Below are 17,193 nucleotides of genomic sequence, written 5' to 3'. Positions count from 1 at the left end.
ATGATTCAACATTTCATTTCTCTACTGAATTATATGGATTGCATTAATTACATAAAAGGGAAGCTCATATTTATTATTCAATGAAGAGATTAACAACCTAAAATACAGTATCTTAATACACTAAGGAATATTTATCTCAATGTTTAAAGCATGAAATTTGGTTATCTTAAACTACTTTTCATCCTGGAAGATTATTTATATTGTTACAGTTTAATTTCACGGAATTTCAATTATATATAAAATATATCGAACACATTATGTATTAAATAGTGCTAAGTACACAGTGAATATATTGTAATTAAAATAACTTTATGAAAATTAGTGCTAAGCTCTGTATATAGCCAATGCAACAACCACCAGTTGAAGCACTACTAATGGGTTCAGGGGTAGAATATTTTTTCAAGTTGTTCTTCTCCCAGTAAGAAATACTTCAGCAAATCCAGTTTGTTTGGTGTCTAGCATTTCACCTGTAAATCTCTCTTTTTCTTTGACTTTGTGGGTGTTACTTCCTACAAACATAAGCTTTGCTACTGATATTGGCTATTCTGTTGTCCCACAGGAATACAGCTCTTACATGAGAGTCATGCAAAAAGGTAGCTTTTCAGTTAATGTATGTTTATCTAACAGAGGCCTGTAAGCATGAAAGCTCAACTCCTGAATTTGGCCCAGTGTATTAAGAGAAAAGAGCTATAAGATCAAATGCTCTTGGTGGGTGTGCATCATTGCTGGAAAAAAAAAAAAAAAAAAAAAAAAAGCACTGAGCTTTTACATTCAACTCAGTTTAGCACCATATACACACATCATGTGATTTCTGCAATATATACATGGATGTTCACAATGAAACCGGCAGCTAACAACTGCCTGGCTAATACTAGTAAAAAATTGAAGCCTTCTGGTTGCTTCTCCCCAAAAAAGGCATTTTAAAAATTATTAGTTCTGACTGGCTGGAAGGAATGAGCAGTCCAGATAATATCAATGCTGGTGTTAATAAACTGAGGAAAAATGACTTCAGCAGTAAGTGATGTTATAAACTGGCAAATTCTTGAACTAGCTGAACAACATCAACTCAGATTTTCCATGATTCGCTTCAACCAGATGCTCCCCATCCTGACTGCAGCCAAGTCACTGCATGGCTGGACAATGATGCTTAGCGTTACGATCATCAGTGTCACTCCTATTGTTGACATTAAAATGCAACCTTCACTTTCTATTAGGAAATATATATTCATTAAAGCAGAGAGCAGGAGAGAACTCTGTCTGCCTTCTCCAGTATTCTTAGAAATGCAGTCACTGGGGGAGAACAGATTGAGAAGACAGTCTGGAGGTTGGGAAGTCCTGAGCATCAACATGATGACAGTGTTCTAAAGAGATTCTGCCCTTTCTTCCCATCACACAATCCACATGGATTTTGCTTCTGAGTGGTCTCCTTCATAATCTCTAGCAAATCAGAACGAACTGATATCTGTGGAAGTGGAGTTATGTGTGCAATGGCCTACATCAGTACAGAGGTATAAAGTTAGTTAAATGAAGTATTTCTTCCTCACAGGGGAAAAAAGAGACCTAAAATAACAGAGACGTGTTAAACGAACATTACAAGATGTTAGGGGCAAGTAATTAGTTCTGCTTTTTCTTTCTTTGGCTCCTTATACAATTATGTTTACTTAAAAGTACATCCTTCTGGGAAGAAGTGCTAATATTGGCTCTAATTAAGCTGTGCTCCTCTGCCTGATGTAACATCACTGAAGTCAATAAGAAACTTTATGGCTTCATTCCTGGTCCCATTTGAGAGCTCCATCCTGCACTGCATACTCACTCAAATACTCCTTCTCCATTCATTCTTTTATGTAAGATTAATCTGAACAATACACCTGATTAGATAATCTCTTTTGAAATTAATATATTGTTTATTAATAAGAATAAATTTATGATATGCTCTGACACTTAAAAAAACTGTGTGGCAAGATTATGTCAGAGTTCATTGAGGATAAAGCTAATGAGCGTTAACATTTAAGTTCTACTGTTAGTAATAAATTCTACTCATTGGGCACGCCTATATATACAGGCATCATATTAATTTATAAAAAGTGAACAGTATTGAAATAGAAATATCAAGAGCAGCACTCTTCTGGTCCAGTTTTCTCCATGAAATATGGAGCAGCTAAAGTCTTCAAGCAATTCCTCAAATTTATGAGCTGAAAGCTATTCAAATATAAAATAAGCACTAACAAACAGGCAACCTTGTCAGTTGCAATGCTAATAAATCAAATTCATCGAGGTAAGTTAGCTATATTTTCAGTACAAGTGGATATATCATAAGAGCCTGATAATGATACAACTACCAGAAAAAAAAAATGCGCATTCTCTGACCTTGACAATAATTCACCAACAGCTTGCCTTACAATTTTCCTAATGTTGAGCCACTCTTCAGAGGCTATCTAAAAAGCATTTGTATTTCTGTGGATGGAATTTCATCTGTCTCACCAGCACTCTATTAGGAATCTTAGTGCAGTACTAAAACAAATTATTAAAAAACCCAATAAATTTCAGGATAATCATCTATGAAACTAATCGGGGAAATTTGTGGGATGGGGGCAGGGGACACTATATCTTTCTGTTGTGTTATTTTGTTTTTTTCTTTGGGTAGAGTGGCCAGAGGACTAACCTGATGGCCTTCACAGCATTTCTCATTGCTCTAAAACAACAAAAGCTGAATTTCCTTCACTGATTTGTTATTCCTTAAAACGGGTAACAAGAAAGATCGCAGCTGAGTTTGCAAAGAAGAGACACTATGCCAGTAGTGACTTCAATGACAAGAAAGCAAGGGAACAAGTTTTATTTTTGACCAGTGAAATAATGGGATGCGATCTCTATTACTGTATTGTGGGGCAAGTTACAGACAGTAAAAAGAACTAAGTTAGAGGAGAGTGTTTAGCTGGCTCAAGAACAAACTGTTGGTTACAAATTGGCCAAGAAAAGACAGGTTTAGAACTAGAAAAAATATTCTTGTCTTCGGAAAAGCACAACTCTTGAACCTAAGAAGTAATAAGATGGAATCTGATAACTTCATGGAAAGGATTACTTGACACAGGCAAGATATTGCATCTGATATTTCTGGAGGTCCTTACTTAGCTTTCAAAGTTAGTGAGGTTCAAAGATGGGTTGAGAGAAAGAGCATGCAAAGATGCTGCTGTATTACAGCCCATTAAATATAAATAAATACTCCTTCGTTTTCAAAAATATTTTATCCCCTGATGATTTCTCTTCTTTCTTGCTAAGTCAGTTTAAAAGGTCCAGAAGCTAGCAGTCAGGCTTCCACACCACAAAGAAGTAACTATCACTTCCACCACCATTTATTGTGGTTGCTCAGTGCTTATTTGCCTGCCCGCAATCCTCTGTTGCCAAGAGATATTTATAGCAAGGAACTTTGAAACTGAACTGTTCGCCAAATCTGTGTTCAGTGCCACATAATGAACCAAAAGAAAAACAAGCAAGTAATCAATATGATTTACCAAACCACCTTAGAGGCACAAGTCACAGGTTAGGAAACAGTGGGTGCAAGGCAAGATCTTGAAAGCCTGCTACGGGATGGCTCAGTGTAGAGTACAGATCTATATCTCATCTCCTCTTATCTCCCTCCACCCACAAAGCAAAGCTCTGTTGAGACTGTGAAAGGCAGTAAAATGTGATATATTGTTACCAGACAAGCCTATCAAGGGAGGATGGGGTTAGATTATCAGCATCATTATCTCATCCAGATCACCTAAAGTAACGGTATCTGATGTTAAAAATAACATGCAACTATTAGTAAATAATATTCATTACAATTGCTTTCACAAAGTTAGAAAAGTGAGAAATGAATCTCTCTTGCACCTGAAGAAGTTATGCACAGATTATAAAAAAGACGGTTTTTTTTTAATGTAAAGTTGTCTTTACATTTAACATTAAGAAAGTTAACTTTGCAAAGGCCAGTATCTCTGCCCTGTCTGGAAACAGATCAACACATGCAACCAGCTTCAGGGGTAAAAAAAAAAATGCAATTACAAGGAGGGCTTGACTCACTTTACTATGATTTTTTGTCTGTCTAGAAATCAAAAAACAGTGGGAGACAGGGAAGAAAATACACTTATCTAATTTTAAGATTAAAAAAAAAGAGTTAAGGAGTATTGCTTTTCCAGGGATGGCTGGATTTTCTATATTTTTAATATACTTTTCAGTAAACGCATTTTTCTCTTGCAAAGTGCAATGTGTGTAGGAGTCAGCTCACGTAGAAAGTGGTTCCCTGATCAAAACAGATGGCATGCTGGCAGGGTAAGTTTTAAATGGCAAAGTGTTGATGTTGAAAGATTTCAACAGCAGCTTCCATGACAGGGACAGAGACATAAATGACAAATAGAGAATACAAAGACATTTCAATAACTTAGCAGCATATCACTTTTAAGTTAATATTTCTGCCTTAAGTTAATATTTCTGCCTTAGTTCTCAAGATGTTAAAGGGAGTCTTCCTAGGTGTGGGAACAAGATCACGTTATAGCTCAGTAAATCTCAAAAAACTAATCAGAGTAATAATATTTTTAGGACAAGGACATATGAAAACAGGTTTTACTAGCATGGGAAGAAACAACCTGGCTATTGGAAAAGTTTTTAGCAAAGCTCTTAGTGAAACAGAGTGACCAAGTAATTCTTCTGACTTACTGCCCTCATCAAGTACTCCTGGAAAAAGATTTGTATTAGGCTCCTTGACCATTTGTCAAAATGCTTTTTATTTACCCTCTGCTAATCCGAGAGGTATGGTAAAGCAAATTATTCAAATCGGAGAATCCAACTTCTCCTCTCCCCCCCCCCCCCCGAATGTAAATAACATTTTTCATATTTTCCAAATTTAGAAAAACATGTCACCAGTTAAAATATTTTAAATATTCAGATCTGATTATCTCATCTTTTCTCGTCCTCCTTATTTTCGTATGTCAATATTGCTTTCAAGATATTTAGCTTTTTATTGTTCATTCTTTATAAATTTCTTAGCAGTACACTGATGTTTTTGCCCTCCTTCCAAATTCAATTCTGCATCCAGATGGCTGTGAAGCATTATATATATATATTTTTTAAGACAAAAACAGAGCAATTGAGCTTTGATTCACCTCCTTGCTGCAGAGAAGGATGTACATGGCAGAATGACGAGGATACTGGGTGGAAACTTTGGAAAGCAACAGGTTATCAAAAGGACATCAAGAATTCATTTTTCCTCTGCAATGGGAAAGTTGTGCATATATCAGCTCCCCGATGAAAAGAATTAAAATTTGCCTTGGCTATACATCAAGTATTTTATAAAAATATTTATCTTAAAATAATCCTGGTGGGAACCTATGAAGAATCCTGACATAAACAGAAGTATGAAGTAACTCCTTTAATTTACTTAGAGATGCATTTTGGTGGGAAGTAGGAGAAAGACATGGTAGTTGTTAAATTTGTCATCTTTGCCATAATTGTTATATCTGGCAATGCTTGTGGCCAAAAACGTACAGTGAGCAGATTTTGTGCAGTCTCTGAGGAACTATTTTTATGTCTCTGATAGATTATACATGGCTTTTTTACAGCCTGTGCTTCATTGTGAATTACACCAAAGTAAAAAAAGTTATATTAACTTTTGTTTTCTTTATGCTCTAACAAGTTCTATGGAAATAATATAATGTCTGTATAACTCCAGCATGTACCAAAGTAGGTTAGATTAAAACAGACAATCAAGGCAAAAGTAGTTTAATAAATAAAGAGAGGCTGCAATAGACAAAAATCTATTGCAATTTTACAGAACTAAACTCCAGAAATTCAGTCACACCCATGCACCTATAGCAGTTTGCCACCTACCATCATGTGGAAAAATATAGAAGGGTGGATGGGTCTCACCCAAACAACTTGAATGATAGAAACCAAAGTGTGACAGGGAAAAAAAGGGGGGAAAGGGGAGAAGGAGGAGGGAAAAGGAGAAGGAAAGGGGGGGAAAATGTTTTGCAGATGTCTTCTAGTAGCATGGAATGCGATGGAAAGTTTTATGATGCTGTTTATTTTTCATTTATTTTCATTTCTACACCAAATAAAACTTTTGTTTTATTTAAGAAAAAGGGTAATTACTGAATACTCTGGATGTACTACTGCTAAGCATCTTAAGGAAAGGCAAAGTACTTTCTGTGCAGAAGCTGAAGATAGGGAAGGAGAAATCAAAGTAAAAAAAAAAAAGTGCATTTGCCACAAGTTACTGCAATTTACGGTCACAGCAATACAGTTTGGCAAGGTTCCAGAATATTACGAATTCCCCTTCAAAATCTGTGTCAATCAGTGTTCCACTGCTCTTCAGGTTTTCTGTTCGCTGTCTTTGGACCATCTACTACTATGAAAAGCTGAGTGACTCCATTGAGCTTTCTAGCCTCTCCTACCTACTGCAAAGCAACTGAGAGAAGTGAGACTGACAGTACTGAATTTGATCATCTTAAGTGCACAAAATCATGAGACACAGCCCAATGTCTTCTAGGGAACAATATCAGGGATCCTCTTATTTGCCTTCAGGTCTTTGAGACTTAAATGGTATTTTCAGGCTTTTCTTCGCAGAACCAAAAAAGCTTGAAACATAGGTTTAAGCAAACAAGCCAATCAAACAGAAACCTTAAACTTAGTTGTTCTGCTTGAACAAATGTAGAAATCTGGGCATCACAAGCCTTCCACTTCTCTGTGAGAGAATGAAGAATTAAACAAAAGCAGCTGAGAGCTAACAGTAGGGAACAGCTGAAACAGCCAGTGTGGGAAAACAGGAGGAATGCAAGAAAGGAAGCACAAAGCTGCAAAAGACCCCAAACAAAGCAGAAAACACAGCCCCAGTATTTGTTCCTAATAACATCCATATCTGATCTGGAAAGGTCTGACAGAATAATTCTACCACAATTTTGGGAGACCTAGTAATCCAGGGCATTAACAGAATAATATCCAGTTCCCCAGTATTAAGGAATAATGTCAGAAAAAGCACACCATCTCATTAACAGAACACTTATTGCTGCTTCTGACATCAACACGTAGCGAAAGCTTGATGGCTGTTTAAAATTGTGTGGCATCATCTTCCTTCCAGCTAGCCCTAGATCAGAACTCACTGGGTTCAAGAGGAAAGCACACTGAGTTCATAGAATCATAGAATTGCAAGGTTGGAAACAACCTGCAAGATCATCTAGTTCAACCGCCCTTCCAACTACCACTGCCACCAAAGCACTAAACCAGATCTCGTAGCTCCTCATCCAGACGCCTCTTGAACACTGCCAGGGATGGTGACTCCACCACCTCCCTAGGCAGCCATTCCAGTGCCTGACCACTCTCTGAGAGAAAAAGTTCTTCCTTATGTCTAACCTAAACCTACTCTGGTACAACTTGTGACCATTTCCTCGGGTCCTGTTTGTTGCCTGGGAGAAGAGGCAAGCTCCTCCTCATCACAGCCTCCCTTCAAGAAGTTGTAGAGTGCATTAGGGTCTCCTCTGAGCCACGTCTTCTCCAGACTAAACAATCCCAGCTCCCTCAGCTGCTCCTTATAAGATGTGTGCTCCAGACCCCTCACCAGTTTCATCCCCTTCTCTGGACACGTTCCAGGGCCTCAGTGTCTTTCTTGTAGTGAGGGGCCCACAGCTGAACACAGTACTCAGGATGCAGCCTCACCAGTGCTGAGTACAGAGGGACGATTACCTCCCTGCTCCTGCTGGCCACACTATTTCTAATGCAGGCCAGGATGCCGTTGGCCCTCTTGGCCACCTGGGCACACTGTTGGCTCATGTTCAGCTGAGCATCAACCAACACCCCCAGGTCCCTTTCCTCTTCACAGTCATCCAGCCACTCATCCCCAAGCCTATAGCACTGCATGCAGTTGTTGTGGCCAAAGTGCAGGACCCGCCTTTAGCCTTGTTGAACCTCATCCCATTCACCTCAGCCCAGTGATCCAGCTTATCTAGAGCCCTCTACCATCTCTACCCTCAGGCAGATTGACACTACCTCCCAACTTGGTGTCATTAGTTACTTTACTTCCAACCAGAGCTACCGTTCTTGACTAACTTGCTGCTACAGAGCCTTTTCAACCATCAGAAACAACTCAGAAAATTGAGTCCCTGCATTCATTTTAGTGGCATACCCCTTTTTGTTTGCCTGTTGTACCGTTATCCAAATACACTGACTCCATTCACTGAACTCCAAAATTTTAATTAGCAGAACTCTGCTGATTTTGTAAGAAAACCAGAAAACTGGAATAGGGAAATAAGAGGTGCCCAAACTCCGACAAAGGCAAGGAAAGCCATAATCATCAAGTGTATAGTCAATCTATTCAGCAATGAATATTCTAACAATTTAATATGATAGCATTCTGATAAACTAATCATACAGAAAAGAGACTAACAAAGTAATATTAACATGAAGGGGGTGTGTAGAAGACAGAAAAGGAATCCTAATGAACACTTGGAGCAGAGAAGTGCACAGAGAGAACCTGCCAACCTGGCAGGTGGAAATAGAATACACGCAAGGACGTTTGTGAGAAAGTCAGTGTACAAGGACAAACAAAGAAATAAACCCACTTATAAATACGCTCCTTCATAACAACTTCTACATCTTTGCAAAAGACTGAGCAATTCTTTGACTATCTCAAGACCTTAACCATTTCTAGACTGAGATTCTAGCAGACTGCAGAGTAACTTGATCACTAGCTACACAGTACTGTATAGGAGACAGCTACCATATCGAATGAATTTTTTAAATGAGTCAGCTACCATGCAACAGTGGGATGAAAAGTTTTTGAAAGAGACCAAGACCAAGAATTTCTCTTATCACGTTGAACTGATTAAAGAAAAACAGAGGATTAACTGCTGAATCTTCATAAGAGAACTTTGATTTTCACCTACAAGGTGAGTATGTGATGTAAGAAATAAGGGTGCCGTAACTCAAAAATGAAATACTGCACCTGCAACTTACATCATCAGAAAAGGCCACAAACATACTTTCCTCTTTACACTTTAACACATCAGAAAAAGGACTAAAATCAGAGAGCAGCTCAGTTAATACATGTAAACGTAAGTAATAATCTAAGTAGCCACTAAAATAATTTTCATAGGAAATGTGATTACATGCTAGATCTACAGAACAGAAATACCTAGACTGTACCCATATAAAAGATGACCTTGTTTCTACATCAAGGTTATTTATGATACTCATTCAACTGCAACAACTACGTTACAAAGAGATAACACTGTTGCTCTGACAGTCCTCAGCATGCTTTGCACTACTAGTAGTAAGTGGAGATTGGCATATTTAGCATTTCAGTGATTGACTCTCCCAAAGGCAGTCTTGCACTTTGTCTAAACTAAGGCTTCCACTGCTAAACGTATACAAATAATCTGAAATTCTAAGACTTACTATGATGTTCCTGTTCCCATTTGTCTACCATAGTAATCTATTTTCAAAATGAAGAATAGCGAATAGCTTAATCTACTATGAAATTTAAATTCAAAAATAATTTGATAATCTACAAATCTTGAAAAGTTCTTGTAATCCACCTTTTAAAAAAAATCAGCTTTGTAACAAACACTGAAATATTTCACAAGTTTTAGTGGGCGTACAATACATGTATACACTTCGTACATACAGTTCAACATACATTGACTACTGGACAAGTAGCCTGTTACAGAGAAGCCATATTCAGGACATACAGTACATAATAAGTACTTATAAGTAACATAATACGAAGCTCAGATTATAAACAAAATATCTGAAGAGAATATCCATAAAAATTTGATGATACACACACAAAAGTTAGAGCATGAAAAGTTAGCTGAGGCATGTGGAAAGAAGGTTTGAAATTATAATTAATTTTAAATGTATGACGCTACTGATGGACTAGATTCCTGCAGGAATTTAATTTTAAAACTTAACTACTGCATGCTGATTACAATAGAGCTCCAAGGCCAAAAGACTCCTAGAACTGTTTTTAAATTAATGCAGATCTTTCATACAAAACCAGCTCAGGTAGGAAGAAATAGAGCTTAGTGATTGAAAGTTACTCATAATGAACACGTATTTTAAGTATGCAAAATGCTTCTGAACTACTATCCCTGAAAAGTTTGGGACAAGAAGCAGTGTACAACCCGATTTGGGAAATTTACAGCAGAAATGGATAACAGAGTAATCTTGTCACTCACGCTGACGTAACCACAAAATTGAAGTATTCTATCCAGATTGCCACAATCACCTACTTGTGCCTATGCTATCATGAAGGACCTGAAGTGTAAGTTTTTCCAACTGCCAGTACCAAAGTGTCAGAATTCCACTGCTTGATCATGATCTCACGCCAGTAACAACAAAAAAGTCCACAAGACAAGCTTACTACAGCACACAGATTGTTGAATATGCTATTCAACAGGCAGACCAGCTCTATCTGTTTAGAGAAAATAAAGTAAAGAGAACAACATCATAACTTAGGGTAGGATGGAGATAAGAGACATTTTTCTGGAAACTTTCTCCCTTCCCATCAGGAATAAAGAATCGGATAGCATACAAGAAGGAGAACAAGTACTCAGGTTGCCAAGGGGTGGGTTTGTTTTTAACCTCAGGCACTGCAGAGTCAAATCTACTAAACTTTGTGACAAGATTGTCATTGACATGATGAGTGAGCACTAAAATCTCAACAGAACACAAGCAGGAAAAATCCAATTCTTAGTTATCTAGGGTAGGCATCAAGATCTCTAATGTATGCATATAAAAATATATCTATTTTCTTATCATCAGGAGCTATACCCGTAGATATAGGTATACCCTGATTATATGAAAAAATGCAAAGGCACAGAACTATCAAGTGAGAAAGCCAAAATCTGAGAAAAAAAAAATGGAAACAGCGACAAAAAGATCAAGTGAAATAGAAAAGGTGAAGTAACTTCTCTGTGAATGCTGATAACCCAGCATGTTAAATTTGAAGGTGGTTTCAGCAAGAGAAAAAGGTGTAGTGAAACTGAAAGATGATATGTACAAAATCTTGAAAATCTTGCCATAGTATTCTTTAGTCTTAAGAGCAATTTTTTGGAAGACTGTTGAAGACAGGAATTGCCAAGACAGGTACAAGCAATGAACGTGGTACGAGTGAGAATGAAATCGGACTGCCTTCCTGTCACAGTAACCCGAAGATTTGCAAAAAAAAAAAAAAAGAAAGAAAGAAAAAAAAAAGAAAAAAAAAAAGAAAAGAAAAGAAAAAAGAAAAAAAAGAGCAGTTTTTAACTAAGTGGCTAGGGTTTACTGAAAAACATTTGCCCCTTCTGTCCTAATATTCTGGTTTTTTCTTATCACCCTATTATCACTTATCACCTAATGTTATATGTAAAATATAATTTAGATATTTTAATGAGATCCTAGCAAAAAGAAATTTGTGTGTATACAAGCAATATGAAGAATTAAAAAAAGCCAAAGCTGTGAGAGAGCAGGTAAGAAACTCAAGATCTAGCTGTCACACTGACAAAGTCTAATTCCCCTTTTAATTACATGGTTGTGATCCTGTGATGTTACAAGAAAGAAAATGCCAAAGAATATAGCCAATGATACCCAAGACTGAAACTTCACAGAAGAGAAATTCTGACTGTTTTGTTTACGACAGGAAAAAGTAAAATACACACAAATTAATAAAATAAAAAGAGCATCCAATTGAACAGAAAATATATAACTGCTAGCCTCTGTTGTGAGAGCCTTTTTAATGAAGAAGTTGCACGACAGAGGAAGGGAAGAAAAGGCAGTAATGTATAACTCTATATCAGCTAAGGACAGCAAACAAAGTGAACAAATCAAAAGCATAAATGTAAGTATAAAGTAGTTGCATACACTCACTTCATCATTTTTTGAATTTGACTTCTTCAGTTTATCATCTTTTCCAAGTGACAAGTGCTACTAGTCCTCAACATTTTGCAGACGTTAGCCTTCAATGAATCTCCGTAAAAAGTCACACCATGAAATGCATAGCCTGAGCCATAAAAATAGAAAAACAGATGCAGTGAAGTAAAGAACTTCCTCCATAATATGTATTTCTTGTACATAAGGATAAAGAGTCAACGCTCCCAGACAAATAAACATTTATTTAACCATCTTATGCTGGCATTAAAAAAAAAAACAAAAACACAAGAGCAGAGAGGAGCATAGGAGAGATACCACTAGGCCAGCTCAACAACATAGCCATTTTTTTCTTTAAGGCAAATCTATGCTCCACATACATGTGCCTGAAGGCCACATTCTCTGTCTACTTCGCTCATAAATACAGGGACTTTGTTGTTCCAAGGCGTTGCAGAGAGAATTAAATACTATACTTCCCCTAGTAGAAGAGTGCACACTGTTTACTTGCATGTTGTTCACATGCAAATCTGCACTGAGTTGGCTTAAGCTAAAGTATAGACCAAGTCTGCAAGGGGACCCTTCTACAATCTCTGCGCTAAACTCATGCTTTCCAGCATTTAGTATTGACAAATCAGGCATCAATAAGACCCAACAAACCACAATTCAGAAATGGGAAACGCAAGGCTTCTTACCCACAGTGTAAGCAGGTTACAATGAAATCTAAGAGTAGATTGCTTCTATAGGAACAAATTCATGTGAGCTCAAGCCTGCTGCTCTAACCATAGCCTACATTTGAAAGAACTTTAATCCAAAAAGAAGTTGAAAAAGTCTACTTGCCACAATCATAATTTTAGTAACTGAATTCACCAGGAATATATTGAACTTGCTGCAAGTATTGTGTGTACCTTGTTCTTAAGTGGCCACTTCAGAAAAATCTTGCTTCACTTAATTCTAATGCAACATTAAACTCTGTAATTTGCTCATCAAGAAAGACAGAAAGTCAAAAGATATTTGTTTTTCATTCAGTTATTTTGTTGTCATTAACTTGCTATCATACTTTCTCATTCAAAATGAAAAAAAAAGAAAAAAGAAAAAGAAAAAAATAAAGGAACATACATCAGTATTTAATGCATAATTTCTGCTTGTTTTCTTCGTCAATGCCGCCACCTTCTGGTAGTCCTAAGTTTCATCAAGTGTCCCATGATACAGCTCCGGGGACAGTTTCATAACTGCTCCGTTCGCGGCCTTCAGGCTCAGGAATACCTGACTCCTGTCTCCCAGCCCCACTCCTTCCGTGAGATTTTTACACACGGACAGAAGTGAGGATTTTTCCGGTTCTCAGTGGCCCATACTATGCCACTGTTGCAGTTGAGAACATTTGGAAGTTGCTGGAAATATTTTTTGTCTTCTTGTACTCTCCCTACAACACTCACTGTGGAAAGTCCTCTTGCGAGTTTTAGGCTCTATTGTCAGTTTCTATGGCATAAGATAATTTCCCAGTGCAAGTTCCTGGACCCATATAAAGTGTAACTGAGCTTTTATTATTTTTCATTCTGTCAAGGTCAGGGCTATTCAGGGATAGGCATTGGTTCATGCAGACAGAGCTAATCTCTTAAAAGATGTTAACTACTGACCTAGAACATAGACAGAAATGAATTCTTCTCAGTAGGAAAGCTGCCAATATGATGTGCTCTCATATGTTTAAAGATTTTCAACAAATCTCACATCATTTAATAAATTTTCAGGGATTGACCTTAGTTTGAAGAGTTACAATCTAACAGTACTTCAGAAATCCAGAGTTTAATGGAAGTATTAGCCTGCTGGACATAACATAGTACGATGTTTGGATAGAATACTGCTATGCTATATATACAATTAAAGATAAAGAAAATAACCTTGTTTTTGTTTTTAAGTTATATTAAAAAGACATGTCTACATCTAAAGCATGCAAACAAACTTTACAGAAAATACTCTGTCATAGTGCCTTATGTAAGCTCCCATATCCACATGAAAGAACAGGACAGGTACATATTTCATACTTTGCAGACGAAACACAGGCAAACAAGTTACAGGAACTGCAAGATCTTATTCTCAATGCTTTCTCTGCAATAAGAACCTAATTTTCTTATATCACAGTTAAAGGCCACAGCCTCTGACAGAAATAGATTCATTCTGTCTCCCTTTTTCACTCAGGGGCCTAATGAATACTTAATGCAAAGTGGAACTGCTCTGATCTGCTGGACCAGATATTTTAAACTGCAGTCTCTCATACTCCAGCCAAGTAGGTTGATCACTAAACAACTCCTAAATGAGGCACCCGTGAGCCTGCTTGTGTTGTGGGTAGGCTTCAGAGAGTGTTGGCCTCTAAGTGAAAAAGGCAGAGGAATTTCTGTTTCATGAACAGTGACAAGATTCAAGTAACAAAATGCCCAAGCTCAAAAGGATTTGACTTTCCCAAGCTCTACCAGAAGCAAAAGTGTTTGTGACACAGACTTAACAGAAATCAAGGCAGTCTTGGCTGTAGCCAGCTTACTCTTGTACCTGATCTTTGGACAAAGGTGCTCAAAGTAACAATAGCCAGGCTGTACCATATGACAGTGCCATATAAAGAAGGATTCCCTATGCCATCTGCAAATCCTGCAGCATTGCTGTGCCTGATGGAACTGCACTCAACAAAGGGCTGTTGAAGTCCTTCCTATTTTGGTCACATTACTGTAATAACACACGTACTACTTCCCAGACTTGCACTCTACATAGTGCTATACAGCACCTGAAATCATCTCAGCTGATTATTACTTTGGAAAGAGAGCTACTTGCATCCATTTTCCAACACAAATATGCCTAAAGTGTACTAGTGAGAATCTAGCCCTTATTGTAATATGTTCATTTAATCACTTTTGACAGCTCTGTCCATCACAAGTAAGGATGTTCTATTGCATACAGGACATCATCTTTACAATCACTGCAACCTAGTTACGTAATAAGATTTTGTCCATTACTTTCAGTTTAATTTTTTCAATTTTATATCTCTTTGTTGTTGATACTATATTTCTAAGGAGTCTCACAGTATAATACGGTCCACACCTTTAGGCCCGATACACAGCTATAATGCAAAAGGATGTGATAGCCTGTAACTTGCTGGACATGTACTATTCTGATTAATTTTATCAACAGCCCAAAAAACAGTGTACTGCGTTGGCTCTTAAGTGCTTTTCAAGATCCCCAGGGGAAAAAAAAAAAAAAAAAAGTTACTGTTGCAGCTAAATATTCATCAGAGCCAAAACTGCTTGGTTTTATGTCATTTAAAAAAATCTCAAAGTTCTGTGAGTTGAAAATATCAGATACATTTTCTATATGCTGAAAAAGGTTTGTGGCATAGAAATCATCTTAGTTGAGTGCAGTTCAATACTCATTGATCACCTTTACAGGAAAACTTTTGGAAAAGCCACAACTCAACATGAGTGTCCTATCAATCGTGCCAGCTGGCTCATGATACAGAGAAATGAAAAATAAAACATCTATAGATTTTTAGGTCATTTAAGACACAGTGAGCGAAAACCTGTATTTGCTGCATAACCAAAATTTCTCTGATGGAGAATGCAGGTGCAGAGTCAACTGCTAAAAATGCTTATACTGTAACAAACTTCCAAGATGAGTCATAATCCTTTTAGAAATTAGGAGTAACACCAGTTCTAACAAGATGTTTCCACAGTCGTTCTGTGCTATTTGCTGTTATGCAGGCAGCTCAAAAATTTAATTCCGGGAATTTAAATTACTGCCCAAATTCTTTGTTCCATCCACATTAATGCTATTTACAAATGGCTGATTCTTTGCTTGAATAAAGCCTTTCCCTTTAAATACATTCAGAGCAATTAGCTGGAATGCTACCAAATAAAGGTATTCTATCACTTCCACAATAGTTACAGAAAAAAATAGTTCTACATCCAAAGAAGAAAAACAAATGCATCATCTTATGGGGTCAGTAGTGTGACAAGTTCTTAAAAAAAAAAAAAAAGACGTACAGTATGTTCATTCAATGTCATCACATTATAAAAGCTCGACTCACAGATGTTAATGACTGCTGAATTAGGTCTAAAATACATCAAATGAAGCAAAGTCAAAAGTGGCATCTCTCATTCTTGAGAGCAAGTTCTCCACAATGTTCCTTAACAAAAGATTTTTAATACATTACATTAGTATTTTTTCAGTTCATCTCTTCAGTGATATGAAGTTTAATTATATTTACTGTAATAGGAACATAAAAATGTAACAATAATTCAGTTAAAGGAATTAACTCCAATACTAAGGTACTACAAATTCATACAAAAATACATCTTAGCTTCTTTAACAGTATTATAAATTTACATTAATTATATTGTGTCCTCTAAAACCATTTTTCAGCACTTCACATTTGTTTTGCTTCAAGTAAAAGATAGGAATTTAAAAAAAAAATTACAATTAGAGTTGATCACCATAGTTCTAGGAGGGAGATGAATAAATCTGACAACTAGGCAGTGAACCTAAGTATTGCTTCTACAGACAAGGATTTCGGGTTTTCCAAGACTTACATATCTGATTTATCTTTTTATCTTTTCGTGTCTAATCATATATGCCGAGAAAAAGGATTGTGCGGAAACAGAATTTTGTATGTAATAAAAATGATGAGGAGTTCAGAAAACTGAAGGGAAAAGAAACTTCATTCATAATCAGAGATGGCAAAAACAGGCAAAAGAAACTGAGGTTTTGGAGACAAAAAAAAGAGACAACGAAAATTTATACTATAACAGTGCAATCAATGGTGATGTCAAATCTTGAGTGCAGACAGATTTCTCTCATGCTGATGAGAAGTATCTTACAGAAATTAAACCTATAGAAGTATGTGTGCACACAACTGCTCATTGTTGCAAGGCAATCACAAGGCAGTGCCCAAATAAAGTTGCTCTCTGAAGACTGCTGTACTGGCAAACACATTCAGATGTAGGACTGGGGCTGCATTTCCTTCCTATTAATACTACTTAGAGAAATCTCCATTAGAAATGTATGAAGCCAAAGAGCAAACTGAACAAGTCGCTGAGCTGTAAGAGAAGCCTGGACATGTAAATGAAAATATTTGGTGTAATTTTAATCTATATAGAGCATAGATGTCACTAGCAACTGTAGGACACATTGAGAGCCAGGCTGTCTCCTCTAGGATAACTCGCATACTTTTGAACTACTGCAGTTACCTGAACTACTTGTGGTACAGCCATCACAAATAAGCTCGTCCACTACAGAGTCATTCACACAACCATTTGTTCCTGTGAATAACTTAGCTACGCA

At 37.0% G+C, this 17,193-nt stretch overlaps 1 protein-coding gene across 9 annotated transcripts in view; it reads right to left on the bottom strand.

Moving 5' to 3' along the window:
- Nucleotides 1–17,193, bottom strand: part of IQCM (IQ motif containing M) — a 176,195-nt gene that overhangs the window by 120,837 nt on the left and 38,165 nt on the right. The gene's annotated exons all lie outside the window — the stretch shown is intronic.

Source organism: Phasianus colchicus, chromosome 4 (genome assembly GCF_987193195.1).
Source record: "Phasianus colchicus chromosome 4, bPhaCol1.hap1.1, whole genome shotgun sequence".
Classification (NCBI taxonomy): domain Eukaryota; kingdom Metazoa; phylum Chordata; class Aves; order Galliformes; family Phasianidae; genus Phasianus; species Phasianus colchicus.
Note: the sequence above shows the minus strand (reverse complement) of the source record. Positions and strands in the feature narration are given on the sequence as shown.